The sequence below is a fragment of the Cupressus sempervirens genome, chromosome 9, assembly GCF_028749045.1.
Source record: "Cupressus sempervirens isolate cs-2001-9-10 chromosome 9, ASM2874904v1, whole genome shotgun sequence".
Taxonomy (NCBI): Eukaryota; Viridiplantae; Streptophyta; class Pinopsida; order Cupressales; family Cupressaceae; genus Cupressus; species Cupressus sempervirens.
In genome coordinates, this window is record NC_143126.1 from 275,016,997 (window position 1) to 275,030,553 (window position 13,557).

Below are 13,557 nucleotides of genomic sequence, written 5' to 3' on the forward strand. Positions count from 1 at the left end.
ATAACAAGATATGGAGCCAAATCTTCAATTAGAGTAGAGCCTCAAGCCCTCCATCATACTAAACCCTACACCCCTAATTCCATCAACATGAATTTCCCTATCCTAGAGATGGATGGGAATGGCATAGTGAATGAGCCCACCACTCCCCTAGTAGAAATACCTAATTTTTTCTTGGATGAATGGGCTAATTCATATCAATTCAATTATACATCAAAGATCCTTGAGACAGGTCTCAATACATATTGTATATTGGAAAAAGATGCTCTAGTTCCCAATCGTATGGAGACTGAAGAAGATGTAAGTGGGATATGGAGTATGTACTTTGATAGCTCAAGAAATAAGAATGGATCAGGGGTTGGTGTGATGTTAATTTCTCCTGCACAAGTAAGGTAATACTTCTCCTTTAGGCTCCAATTTAGTTGTACTAATAATGTAGCTGAGTATGAATCCTTGATTCAAGGTCTCCTACTTGCTCAAAAAAGAGGAGTCAAAGCCTTAGGGGTGTATGGAGATAGTGAGTTGGTGGTTAATCAAGTGAGAAATTTGAATACCACCAAAAATGGTTTGCTCAAGTCTTATAAACATATAGTATGGGATTTTCTTGAAGGTTTTAATGCATTTAATATTTAAAGCATCCCTAGAAAAGAAAATAGGCATGCTGATAGACTTGCAGCAATATGTGCATCTTATGATGTGCCAGGGAATCTTGAGGAGGAGAAGAAGCAACAAATCATAGTGGTGGTAAGGCATACTATCCCTAATAATAACATCCATTGGCAAGTGTTTGAGTTTGATGAAAAAATTGTGAGCTTCTTGTAGAATGAGGCAGAATTCTCAAAGAGAAATCAGTCAAGGCTGCAGGATCAGTATGGTGATCAGATCATTCATCTCAGTTCTAACAAGCTACCTAAGGGTCTCATTACTCTAGAGAGTGTTTTTAATCCTAATGAACAAGGAAGAGGTAGGGCCATGAACCTAGCTGCTGATGAAGATGATCTTATTCCATTCATGGTTGCTGATGGAAAGTCCTTGAATATGGGGAAGGTATGTACTGAAATTGAACAAGAAAATTTTATTCATCTATGTCAAGAATTTAATGATGTATTTTCTTGGACATATGATGACTTAAAAGGCTTTGACCCAAGGCTATTTCAGCATACCATAGATTTAATTAATGATGTAAAACTAGTGAGACAAAAATAGAGACCAGTGAATCCCAAGATTGAATCCTTAATGAGAAAGGAGCTATCCAAGTTGATTGAGGCCAATATAATTTTTCCCATCAAACACTCATCAGGGGTAGCAAACCTTTTCCTTGTTAGGAAGAAGAATGGAGAAATTAGATTGTCTATGGACTTTAGGGACCTTAACCAAGCTTCCCTTAAAGATCACCATCCTCTCCCTTCTATGGAGTAGATTTTGTCCAAGGTTAGTGGTTCAAAGATATTTTCATTTCTTGATGGATTTTCTAGCTACAATCAAGTGCTGGTTAAAGAGTCTGATAGGTACAAGACTAAATTTACCACTAAATGGGGTATCTATGCTTATTGTAAGATGCCATTTAGGCTAACCAATATAGGTGCTAGATTCTAGAAGGCAATTGAGATGGCCTTCAAGAATTTGATTGACAAGTTTGTCTTGGTTTACCTTTATGATATCACAGTGTATTCAAAAAATATAGATGAGCATTTTGGTCATCTAAGACAGGTATCCTTAAGATGAAGAGAGTTTGGGGTTTCCCTTAACCCAAGAAAGTGTGTCTTTGCTACTAGCCAAGGAAACTTATTAGGACATATTGTATCTAAGGATGGCTTAATCATTGATCTTGAGAAAAAAAAAGCAATACTTGCCCTCCCTCTTCCTAAACAGAAGAAATGGCTACAAAGTTTCTTAGGTAGGATAAATTTTATGAGAAGATTTATCCCTAATCTTTCTACTATGGTGAAACCTCTTATAGCTATACTCAACAAAGGTATGGTCTTTGCATGAACTAGGGAAGGGAAGGAAAGTTTTGAAGAAATCAAGATAGCCATAGCCTCAGCCCCTACTCTCATGAATCCAAATTTTGAGAAAGATTTCATCCTTTATACCCTAGGTGGTGAGTCAAGCATTTCTGTTGTCTCGACTCACAGAAATGATAAAGATGAAGAGCATCCCATAGCCTTCTTTAGTGAAAGGCTTAAAGAATATGAAGATAAATATAGCTATGTATACAAGCAAGCCCTTGCAGTCATCAAAGCTTTAAAGAAATTCAGACACCTCCTATCTCATAATAAGATTCATTTGTTAGTACCCCATGCTAGTGTGAAGGATTTCCTTTTGAGAAAAGATGTTAGTGAGAAAAGAGTTGGTTGGATTAAAAAGGTAATGGAATATGATGTTGACATCCAAATCACCAAGCTAGTAAGAGGGAGGGGATTGTACAAATAGATGTTATCATCTCAGGAACTTGATGAGGAATCTGCTATGATATTGACAGAGCAACAAGAGGTAAGAAATGGCGACCCAAAGAATTAGATGGATGATATGATGAATTTCTTGCTAGGAAATGGATACCCTCAGGGATTAGACAAAGCTAAAAGGAGACAATATAGGCTACAATCAATTCCTTATGCCATAATTGATGGTATCCTTTTCAAGAGAGATTTTAATGGAACCTTATTGAGATGTATTGATATAGACCAGGCTGAAAGAATGATCAAAGAACTTCATGATGGTCCTAGTGGTGGTCATTTCTTGGCAAGGACAACTATAATGAAAATCATGAGGGCTGGTTATTACTGGCCATCTCTGTTTCATGACTATCATAGGTATGTAAGGAAGTGTGAAAAATGTGCCTTTTTCTCTGGCAAACAAAGGCTTGGAGCTCTTCCCCTTCATCCTACCCAGGTGGATCAAACTTTTGCTCAATGGAGATTGGATTTCACAGGCCCTATCAATCCTTCTTCTAGTTCTAGTCACAAGTGGATTTTAGCTATTACAGATTACTTCACTAGGTGGACAGAGGTAGTTGCATTGAAGGATGCCATAGAATCTTTAGTTGTGGAATTCCTTGATGGAATCATACCAAGTTTGGTGCCCCTTCAACCATTATTTTAGATAATGCAAATTCTTTTGTTGGAGCTCAAATTTGTGCATGTGCAGTGGATCATAATATCTATTTGAGCACATCATCAAATTACTATCCTCAGGGTAATGGTTTGGCTAAGTCTTCCAACAAGAACCTGATCAGGATCATGAAAAGGACAATTGAAGATAACTAGAGGTGTTGGCATAAAAAATTGAGGACTGTACTGTGGGCTGCCAGAATAATGCCTAAAAGGTCAATAGGGAATTTACCATTCACATTAGTGTATGGCAGAGAAGCAAGACTTCCAATTTTATTAGAGTTCCCATCCCTAGAGCTAGCTCATTAGCTGGAATTGATTGAAGATGATGCCATGATAGTAAGAATGGAAAAACTGATGGAGCTAGAAGAGAGAAGAAATAAAACCATATAGACCCTAGAGACACACTAGTAGCAGGTCAAAAAGAGTTTTGACAAAAGGGCTAGGGTCAGGATTTTTAGGGAGGGAGATTTAGTTCTAAAATGGGATGTAGATAGGGAAAAACTAGAATGACACTCGAAATTTGACACACTACGGAGTGGTCCCTACCTGATTGAAAGTTGTAAATAGGCTAATGCATTTGAGTTAAGTAGGCCTAGCGGTGAAATTCTGCCCATCCTAGTCAATGGGATTTATCTTAAGCCATGTTTTTGATAGGGTCTGAGGTTCCATGTACATATTAGAGTAGTTTTCTTTCTGTTGGCTTCCTGCTTTCCAAGAAGTACATGAGCACAGGCTATCTCTTTGTTAGATAGCTAGTTTTTGAAATTATGAAGGTTGCAGAAGGAAATTTTGGTCTCTGATTCTAGTTGCAAAGATAGGGGTTTCAGGTTTTCCCTCTTAGAGGTAGGGTTAGGGTTTCATAGTGCTCAGAATCTACATATTTTATGACTTTGTAGCCCAATAGATGCTTTAGGCCACTAGTCTTATGCATAGCAGGCTAGCATCCCCTGTGAGTCACCAAAAATGTTGCCATTTTTTGTCTCCTACCAAAAATTCAAATTTGTATGCTTAGCCTATTCAACGGTCGCTTCCCAATTTAATATTTTTTTAAACATCCAAGGGATACTAAAAAAAATTAAATGCTAACCTTATCATTCTTCTTTCCCTGCACATGTTATTGTTTTGACGGGCCCGCAAGTCCTCAGCGTCAAATCCCAGTAGATCGATGATAGGCATTATGTCACTATGGAAAGATGCAAGGAGGTTACCTATAGTGACATAATGCCTTTTGGCTATGGGGTAGGTCATTCCATAATTGGTAATTTAAAAGTGATACTACAGCAAGGTGATGTCACTAGAGAGTGTTATGGCACTATTGGAAATTGGTTCTTCTCACTGTTAGCGACATAGCACCCAGCTGATAAAAGAGTATAGTGGGTCCCTCTTTCTTCCTTGATTATTTTTCGATGTCAATTTTCAATAGTTCCTCTAAGGGAACTATGGCACTATCAAAAAATCCATGCTTCTTACCATTAGCAACATAGTGCCCAGTTAGAAAATGATACTGCAGTGATATTATGTAGGTGTGGGTCCTACTTCCCTCAGCGGACCACAAACAAAGATTTTTTAGACAGTTGGCACATGGCCAATTCTTATTGGTTGATACACTGACAAGACAAACCCATCTTGCTCATTGCCAAATTGAGGAACATCTATAGTAGGCATTATTGCGCTTTGGGAAGTTGCACAATATATACCCATAGTGACATAACACCTCGGCAACACGTGGCATAGTTGACATCATGGGCCCACTTTCTTAGAAGGTATCAATAGGAAACTCATCCCCTATGATAGATTGTTAGGTGAGTCAGAGTATGATAGGGAGCATCTCATTGGTTAGTCCAGCTGATTTTGCTTACAGTTCTATGAAGGTTTGAGCACCGTAGATGTGAATCTGATCCACGGTTGGCATTATGTCACTATGGAAAGTTGCACATTATTTTGCCATAGTGACATAACACTTTGACACCACATGCCTCTATGGGACCAATTTCTCTATGAATCAATAGTTAGATGCTAGGTGTTGTCCAGTGTGGTATGGTTGCTGAGTCAGATGCCAAGTGGTCCATGGGCCCAGAGGTCTTAAGGGAAAAGCGCAATAATTTGAGGAGTCTTCACACTCGTCAGATATGTCTGGATCCACGGCAAGCACTATCATGCCATGGAAAACTACTTGGAAGATACACATAGTGACATAGCACCTAGGTGACATGTGTCTCTATGGGCCCAGCCAGGATTGACAGTTAAGGGCTAGTAGTTATGTTGTAGCCATCGCGATCAAGGTTTTAAGAAGATGGCACAATTAGTTAGAGAAAGGTGGTCAACTCAAGAGGACCCCATGAGGTGGAAAAAGGAAATAAACTCATTAGTCCATGTGGCTTGTCCTAGTGCCAAAGATAGGTTGACTTGCTGACTCTACTTATTCATACACCAAAAGTGATAGAAATTAGGTTTTGCCATGTGATTTAATCTTTGTAATCAATCCCAACCAACCCAGAATGAATGTGAGACAAGGAAGAACACTCCACCTCCAATCCAATCTATCTACCTAGTCAGAGTGATTTAATGGCATCATTTTTGTCTTCTCGAAGCCCTATTCTGAATCATTACATTTGGATCCACCAAAAGATCAAATTTTCTTTAGATCCCCATGATTGTTCTCTACAGGACTTCAATGTAGTGGTTGTAGAATAAATTACAGTTAGAGGACATCTCAGTTATGCTTAAACTATAAAGGCAATTTTTGTAAATTTTGTAGTGGTCAATCATTCTCTGTTGTTCTCTATTGTTGCTCTACAATTCTAGTGTAAAATTCCCTTTGCCTCTGAACTGTATGATTTCTACCTTATCTCTTTCAGCCATTGGTGTGAAGTGCAAGAACTCTTTGCATCCACTAGTGTTTCATGGAAATCAATAATCTGCATGACTATATCTCCCTAGCCTATGAATGACAATATAAGTAAACCTCTTTTTCCTTGTGCCATTCATCTTGGTCTTTTGATCTGCATGTGATTATTAAATTAAAGCAAGTTTGAATGTGTATATCCTTAGTTTCATTCTGGTTCAATAGTGCATATATGGGCAGAGATTGGTCTGAACACTCTATTTTGTTGTTTCACCTCTTTAGATTAGATTGGGTAGATTTTTTTTCATGACCTCCTTCTCTCTTTTCCTCTCTAAGAGTAGTTAGGTGCATCCTGATAGTAAGAGGAAGCTAGCCTTCTCTGAAGACTCAACCTCATAGTTCAAGTCCCATAGCTTGGAGGTTGTTTCCATTGACAAGATTGACAAAGGTGCAAACCTAAGTGACAACATTGACAAAGCCACATGAAGTGTTGAGTAGAAATAGTGTTGACCAAGCATCAATATTGAGTGAGTGATAGTATAAGTGTTGAAAAATAAATATAGTAGTGATTGAATAATCTAGCAATGACCAAGTGTCAAAACATAGTGGTGGTTGAGGAACAACATTTTGATAGTTTATGAGAAAGCATAATTTCCAACCAATGTAGTTGATTTCTTAGACTATAGAAAGCATATTGAAGATAAGGATGGATGACCTAGAACATTTAAATCAAGGGAAACTATGTTTGTTAATTTCTATGTAAAGATTCATGAAGAAGTTTCTAGAAAAGAAGAGGATGAACAAAAGGGTTGATGAATTCAATCTATGTATTGAATCTGATCATAACCCTAAAATTATTTAAAGTTTGGAGTAGTTATTGATGCTATTGACTAGAAAACTTAAGCCAAAGGTTGAGAAGATTTGAGAAGGGGAAAACTTTGATTTCTTGAAGGGTTTCCAAGAGAATTAAAGATTGAGATGAAAATGGAGACATATCAATGGATCATCTTGTGAGTTGAACTTAGGTCTGTATTTGAAAAGTGAGTTTTATTTCTTAGATCAAAATATTATGTGAATTTCTAACCATTGTATTGGTGTTGAAATCATTTAATCAAGGTTGACCTAATAATCTAAGGGAATTTTCTAAAATCCTCTAAAAAGGCCACTCCTAACAAGGTGATTAATTCTTTAACAAGGTCACATTTAACAATGTGTTGTGTAATCTTTAATAGGGTTGGATCCTAACACAGATCACTTCAAAAGAGTGAAAAGTTAGTGACATGTTACTGGTGGTTTTTCACAAATTGAGTTTCCACATTAAATCTTAGTGTCAAACTTGTGTGGATATTATATGTAATGATTTAATGTTATTGTTTACATTTTACAAGTCTATTATGTTTAGATAGTGAACAACTAGTTAATTTTATTCAAAGTTGACTATATTAACTGAGCTATTGAATGTTATGATCTGAATTTGTTTAAGTGTTTTTTTTTTAAATTGGTACATTTGGACATTGGATAACTAATTCACCCCCCATCCCCCCTCAATAATTCTAAACATTCTAACAATTAATATCAGAGCATTGGTGTTTGTAGAGAAAAATTTTAAGGTACTTAAAGCTAAAGATCATGATGTATACAAAGGAGGAACCAAGGTTGAACAAAGAGAACTTCCCTACATGGAAACATTTGATGAGGCTACATCTAGCAAGAATTGGAGAAGTTGCAATACATTTTTTGGATAATGCATATGTAGAGATAACAATAGTTCCTCTAACTATCCAATAGCTAAAATAAAATCAAGAACACAACCAAGCTATGTTGGAGATTGCATCAGCTCTAAGCTATGCCAAGTTTGATGGCATTAAGACCTATAAGAATGCAAAATAAATGTAGGATACAATGCAAACCATCTATGGAGGAGACAAGAATTCCCATAGAGAAAAAGAAGAAAACTTGATTGGCAAGTTTCATGAAATGAGAATGACAGAAGGTGAAAATATAGTCCAATACTATGTAAGAATCAATGAAGTTTTAAATGCTATAAGATTTGCCAACAAAAATGTTGATGATGATACTATAATAAGTAAGTTATTGATAGATCTACTTCCTATCTATGATATTAGGGTTTCTATAATATAAGTACTAAGACATACTCCAGGTAATGACTTAACTTTCGAAGGTTTGTTTGGTAGGCTTACTACTTTTGAGATATCTATAAGAATTTTTCTTAGGGCAGAATTCACCCAAGACCAAGGAACTCAAACACAAGCACAACAGTAGACCAAAAAGAGAGTATGATTAGAATGATGATATATTCATTCAATATGCCATGTCAAAGTACACTAGGATTTCCTATATGTAAAGGCCTCTAGAGAGCTTCTTAAATGCATAGAAATCAGCAACATGATAAGTCATACAACTAGGAACATGTCCACCAGATATGGGTTATCCTCCATTAAGAATAGAAGTAAGTGCGATGATGAGAGGATAAGCCTACAATGGTGTAGCATGCAAATTTATATTGTATAAAACATGTGATAAAATGGGAGTGTGAATAACTATGTTGTCTAGATGACAAATCAGTGAATGATGCAAACTCTAGTGTTGTAGACACCATGTGTTGAATTATAGTTGTGTACTTCTATGTTGTCAACATGATAACTCATGAGAGTACACAAAATCCTAAGTGTCTCACCTAAATAACTAATAAAATAATGCATTAACCTAAGTAGACTTAAGTAAAATGTAAATAGTAAATGCTTAATTACACCAACACCTCCCCTTAAGTGCAATTTAGGGGAATACCCTTAAGCTTACAAAAACTAGGAAAAAATACATGATGGGTCCTAGTTACTAGGCCATGTTAGGTGCCCATGTACATAATGAAATGCAATCTCTCATAAAGTAGAGAAAGAGGGAAAACCTCATGGAAAAATCCCTTCCCCAAATAGAGAGGTGAAAAATACATATGATGTATGGATGGATGGAGTAATCAAGACTCCCCCATTATGACATACATCCATTATATAAATAAGAGAAAATGAGAAGAGGAAGAGGGACATGATGGGCTCCCTCCCAAAGAAGAATGCTTGCCAATGACTACTCTAATGAAGAAGCTGATACAAGACTATAGAATGTTGTTCCTCCCCTTAGGAAGAAATAGTGTCAAGGGTACAAATGATATGCTTTCACTATGTGTGGAAAGAATCCCATAGGTAAGTGATGTCTCTAAAACTTGCTCAACTAGCTAAATAACATGTCTCAAAGAACTATTTGTCTCCTTAGTTGATGAAAAACCCTTCTTTGACTAATGATCATAAGTATCCACAATCACTTCAACTTGTAACGATTGATCATGTATAGAATGAACAAGAGGGTTAGATGGAGCCCTCATGACAACTAAAGAAGGTGTTGTTGCATCAAGAAAAATAGGCATATCATCAATACTATCCCCCATATTTGTCACTAATACTAGACCTAGAAGACTAGATGTACCCTGCTATGCTGGAACTATCACTGTGGTGATATATGCATGTGAGGAATATTGATGTCATGACCTCTCACTATAATTTTTGATAGAACCCCATGTGTCTAAATCTATTGAAGTAGTATCACTTGTGTCACTATCAATTTCCACATGGTATGATGTGCAAAGAGGATTAGAAGGAAAGCTTGGTGAACTTTCCTCAAAGTGTACATCCTTCTCCACAAAGATCTAATGGTTCTCTAGATCCAATAGTCTGTATGCCTTCACACCATCTTCATAAACAATGAAAGTACAAGGCTAAGGTGACTATGCCTTGCATCCCTTAGAAGATATATTTTCCCATGCAGAACAATTAAAGACTCTTAAGTGTGTCACAATAGGTTTTCTGCCACACCATGCCTCAAAAGTAGTCTTGCCATCTAAGGTTGGATGAGGAGATATATTAATAATGTGAGTGGCACTAAAAATTTCTTCAACTTCAAGTGATGGATCTAGAGACTTGGCTTGTATCATGCAACTTTCCATAGACTTAAGAGTTCAGATCCTCAATGTTGCAACATATATCTTATGCACATTGAATGCTGGTGGATTTTGAAGATTAATTCCTTCAGTTTTGTAAAAGTCTTTAAGTCTTTTGTTCACATATCTACTTTTATTATCTGTCTTAAGAACTTTGATGGGTTTTCTTGATTTTTGTTCAACATGAATTTTGAAGGCTAGAAACTTGTCCAATACTTCATTCTTATGATGAAGAAAGTAGACAAAAGTGTAACTTAAAAACTCATCAATGAAAGTATGTAGTGACCTTGTCTGATTGTTATTACTATAAAAGGACTTGCTAGTACCATGTGAACCAACTGAAGAACAACTGGTGGTCTTGAACACTTCCCTTTCTATAACTTCTCCTCTATATGCATATCCACTAAACCTATTGAACATTCACCTATGGAAAATTTGGTTTTGGGTAGACCTTTGACTATTTTGTATGTGCAAAGTTGCTAAAGATAGGAGAAGGAAAGATGAACAAACTAATCATGCCATAATTGAATTTGGGAATTTGATTGTGTTAACAAGGCCTGTGAAGAAGACTTGGTCACAAAATGGGAGAAAGAGTACAAAAACTTTTTTCATTATTTACTTTCCACACTACAACCAATGAGTCATCTTTTATACTATGCACCTATAATGAGTCAAGAAGGAACTCAACTCTATGTCCATCTCCAAGGTGAGTGATTTGGTAAATCAAGAGGAGATTAGAACTTAGGTTTCGAACATAGAGAACTATTGGAATTTACAAGTGGAAATATTTACTTTGGAGAGAGGGTTGAATCAGAAGTAACAAACTTTAACCTCTAAAACTCTTAACTAAAATCATTCACATGCATCTACCATATCAAATTAACATAAAAGAAAAGACATGCATGGAAATAGATAACACAAGATTTTGGTCACCCAAAAATCCTCCAAAATGAGAAGGTAAAACTAGGGTGGGGATGACACCCACAAATTATCACTACAACAATATGTAACTATTTAAGGTTAGAAATTTTGACCATTACCAATGGTCTGCCCTGTGAAAGGCCTTCCCTATTAAAGGTTTTACACTCTGTTAAAAGTGACTTGTCTAATGGATTTACAAACACTCACAACAAATGTTACCCTATTAAGGATTTAGCACCTTGTTAAATGTTTACAAAAATGGTTATGAAACCAACCTATCTCCATAGGATTTTTATTCTCCTAATACAATGGTTAGAAAGTATTATAGCATGTCTTGATCTGATGACTTACAATCTTCAGTTGTTGATTCTAGATCCTTGTTTTGCACAATCTATTCTGATTCTTCCTAATCTGATATGCCTCTACTTGAAGTGCAAATGCTATGTTCTAACCAAATAGATTCTATAGTACTATTCCTTCTCTAAGTCCTTACACTTTTCTAAACTTAACTAGCATTCTCCCATAAACTCTTACACACATGAATTATGGGCTTTCGACCTCCTTACAAAGGCTTCAAAGAATTAGGGTTAGGTATGAATTGATGATCAATATTCATCCATCTTTTTCTTGCTGAAACATTTACACTTTTCCTATTGGTTGCATGCTTTCTCCATTTTTATGATTGGTTGCATGTTGATTGCATGGGGAATGTAGAAGATTTGATCTTATCTTTTAGATCCTTCGAGATTCATCTTGAGTCAGCTCAAAAATGGTTTACATCTAAGTTTCTAAAGGTACAAACTCATATGTTAATTTTGTGTTGCTTGAAACTTACTGATTGCTAATGCTCGATACATATAGGAATCATGTCTTGCTCAGCTCCTATAGTAACTCTATCTCTCTCAGCATCTATTCTTTCCTTGGCACCTATAGTGACTCAACACTATAAATTTTCTCGGCACCTAAAGTTTACTTCACACCTATTGAATCTTTGGTTTACCATATACTATAGCTTAGCATCTATATTATAATTAGCATCAACTTTAAAACTCGTTAAGTGTGTTGAAACTCAATTGTCAAAACCATTATGAGACCAACAAACCCCCCCTTTGACTTGAGTTTCAAAAACACTTAACTAAGAATTATGAATCTAATCTCTAATAAGTATAACACACATCTTGTTTGAAATATGTACAAAACTTCAAAAACTTGTTCAAAATTTTGTAGAAGACTATATACCTCAAAAACTTGTAACTACCCATGAGCTAATGTTCCATTTGTGTATCCAAAATCCCTTATGTTGGATTTGTCTCATGTTGATGATTTTGATACTCTTTGCCTTGTTTTTTATGTTTCTTCCTATTGTTGCTCCCCCTTTCACACATCTTCCCTTGTAGAAATTGTATCCTTTTGGCTTTATCTCCTTATCACTCCTCAAAACTCAAAAATTTCATTATCTCCCTCAATTTATTATATCTCCCCCATATCTTGTTATCCCATATATTTATTATATCTCCCCCTTCTTGAAACTTATGTCAAAGGGTCCTAATAATTAATGGAATACTTAGCCAAAAAGGCTTTATTTTCCTCCATTATGATCTTTAGAGAAGCATCCCAATTGTCCAATGCAATTTCCAGTGCTTTGAGCTAGATTGTTGTCTTTGCTACAAGGTGTACCAAACCTTCTAATGTAAAAATATTTGTATCTTTCTTCAAAAAAAAAAATTCATAGGCCATTTCTTTATGCAAAACTTCCATGTGTGGGGTGATTGCAAACTATATTTGTATGAACTTGGCCTTGATGTTAGCCTCGTCTGCTATAAGTACAGCTAATTCCTTTTAGGTGTGAAGCATTATGGAAAAATGCTTCTCACTTTGAGTTGGATCCTTTGGTAGCTGTATGCTAGATATCTTGAGGTTCCTCTCCAAGCTCAATATCCTCTAGCTTGTTTCTTGTGTGTAATATGAGGAATCACACAGTTTGGAGTACAATGACAATATATTACCAAAAACTACTTTCACCTTTTTAACTTTCTTAGCTAGTTCAACTTGAGACAATGCTATCTCACTAGATACTTTCTCATTAACCTTCATTTGAAATTTCTTCTCAAATTATTCAAGTAATTTAACATTAGTATCTAGGTCTTCATTTTGTATCTAGTCCACTGTGTTGGATAGTTGATCCTCGATGGGCTTTGTCTCATCAATTACTGGCAAGCTAAATGCATCAAGAAATATGTCTTTGATTTCAATCAGTGTTTTCCTTTTCATATACTCACTCCTGAGTATCTCTTACTTTTTCTTCTTCTCTAGTGCCTCTTGCACTTCATCAATCTATGCTATGTTCATTTTTTTTAGTCATAACTTGATATGACTATCTCTTCATCAAGTACAGGGTCTCCATAGTGAAGTACACTTGCTACCTTGGTAGAGCTCAAGCCTAGTGTTGATATTTGTAGTGGTATTGCATCAGTGCTTGACTTCTTAGTAGGAGTCCCTATATTAGGAAAATTGACCAGTGTTTGTATTGCCTCTTTTTCTCTCTCCTTGGGGGGTTTTCTCCTCTTCCTTGTCTTCTTTAGTTTTTCCATGATCAATTATAGTAATCATAGGAGGTACACCTTGGCTTTGTGTTGTACGAGTAGAGGTATCCCTTTGTCCTATTTTCTCCT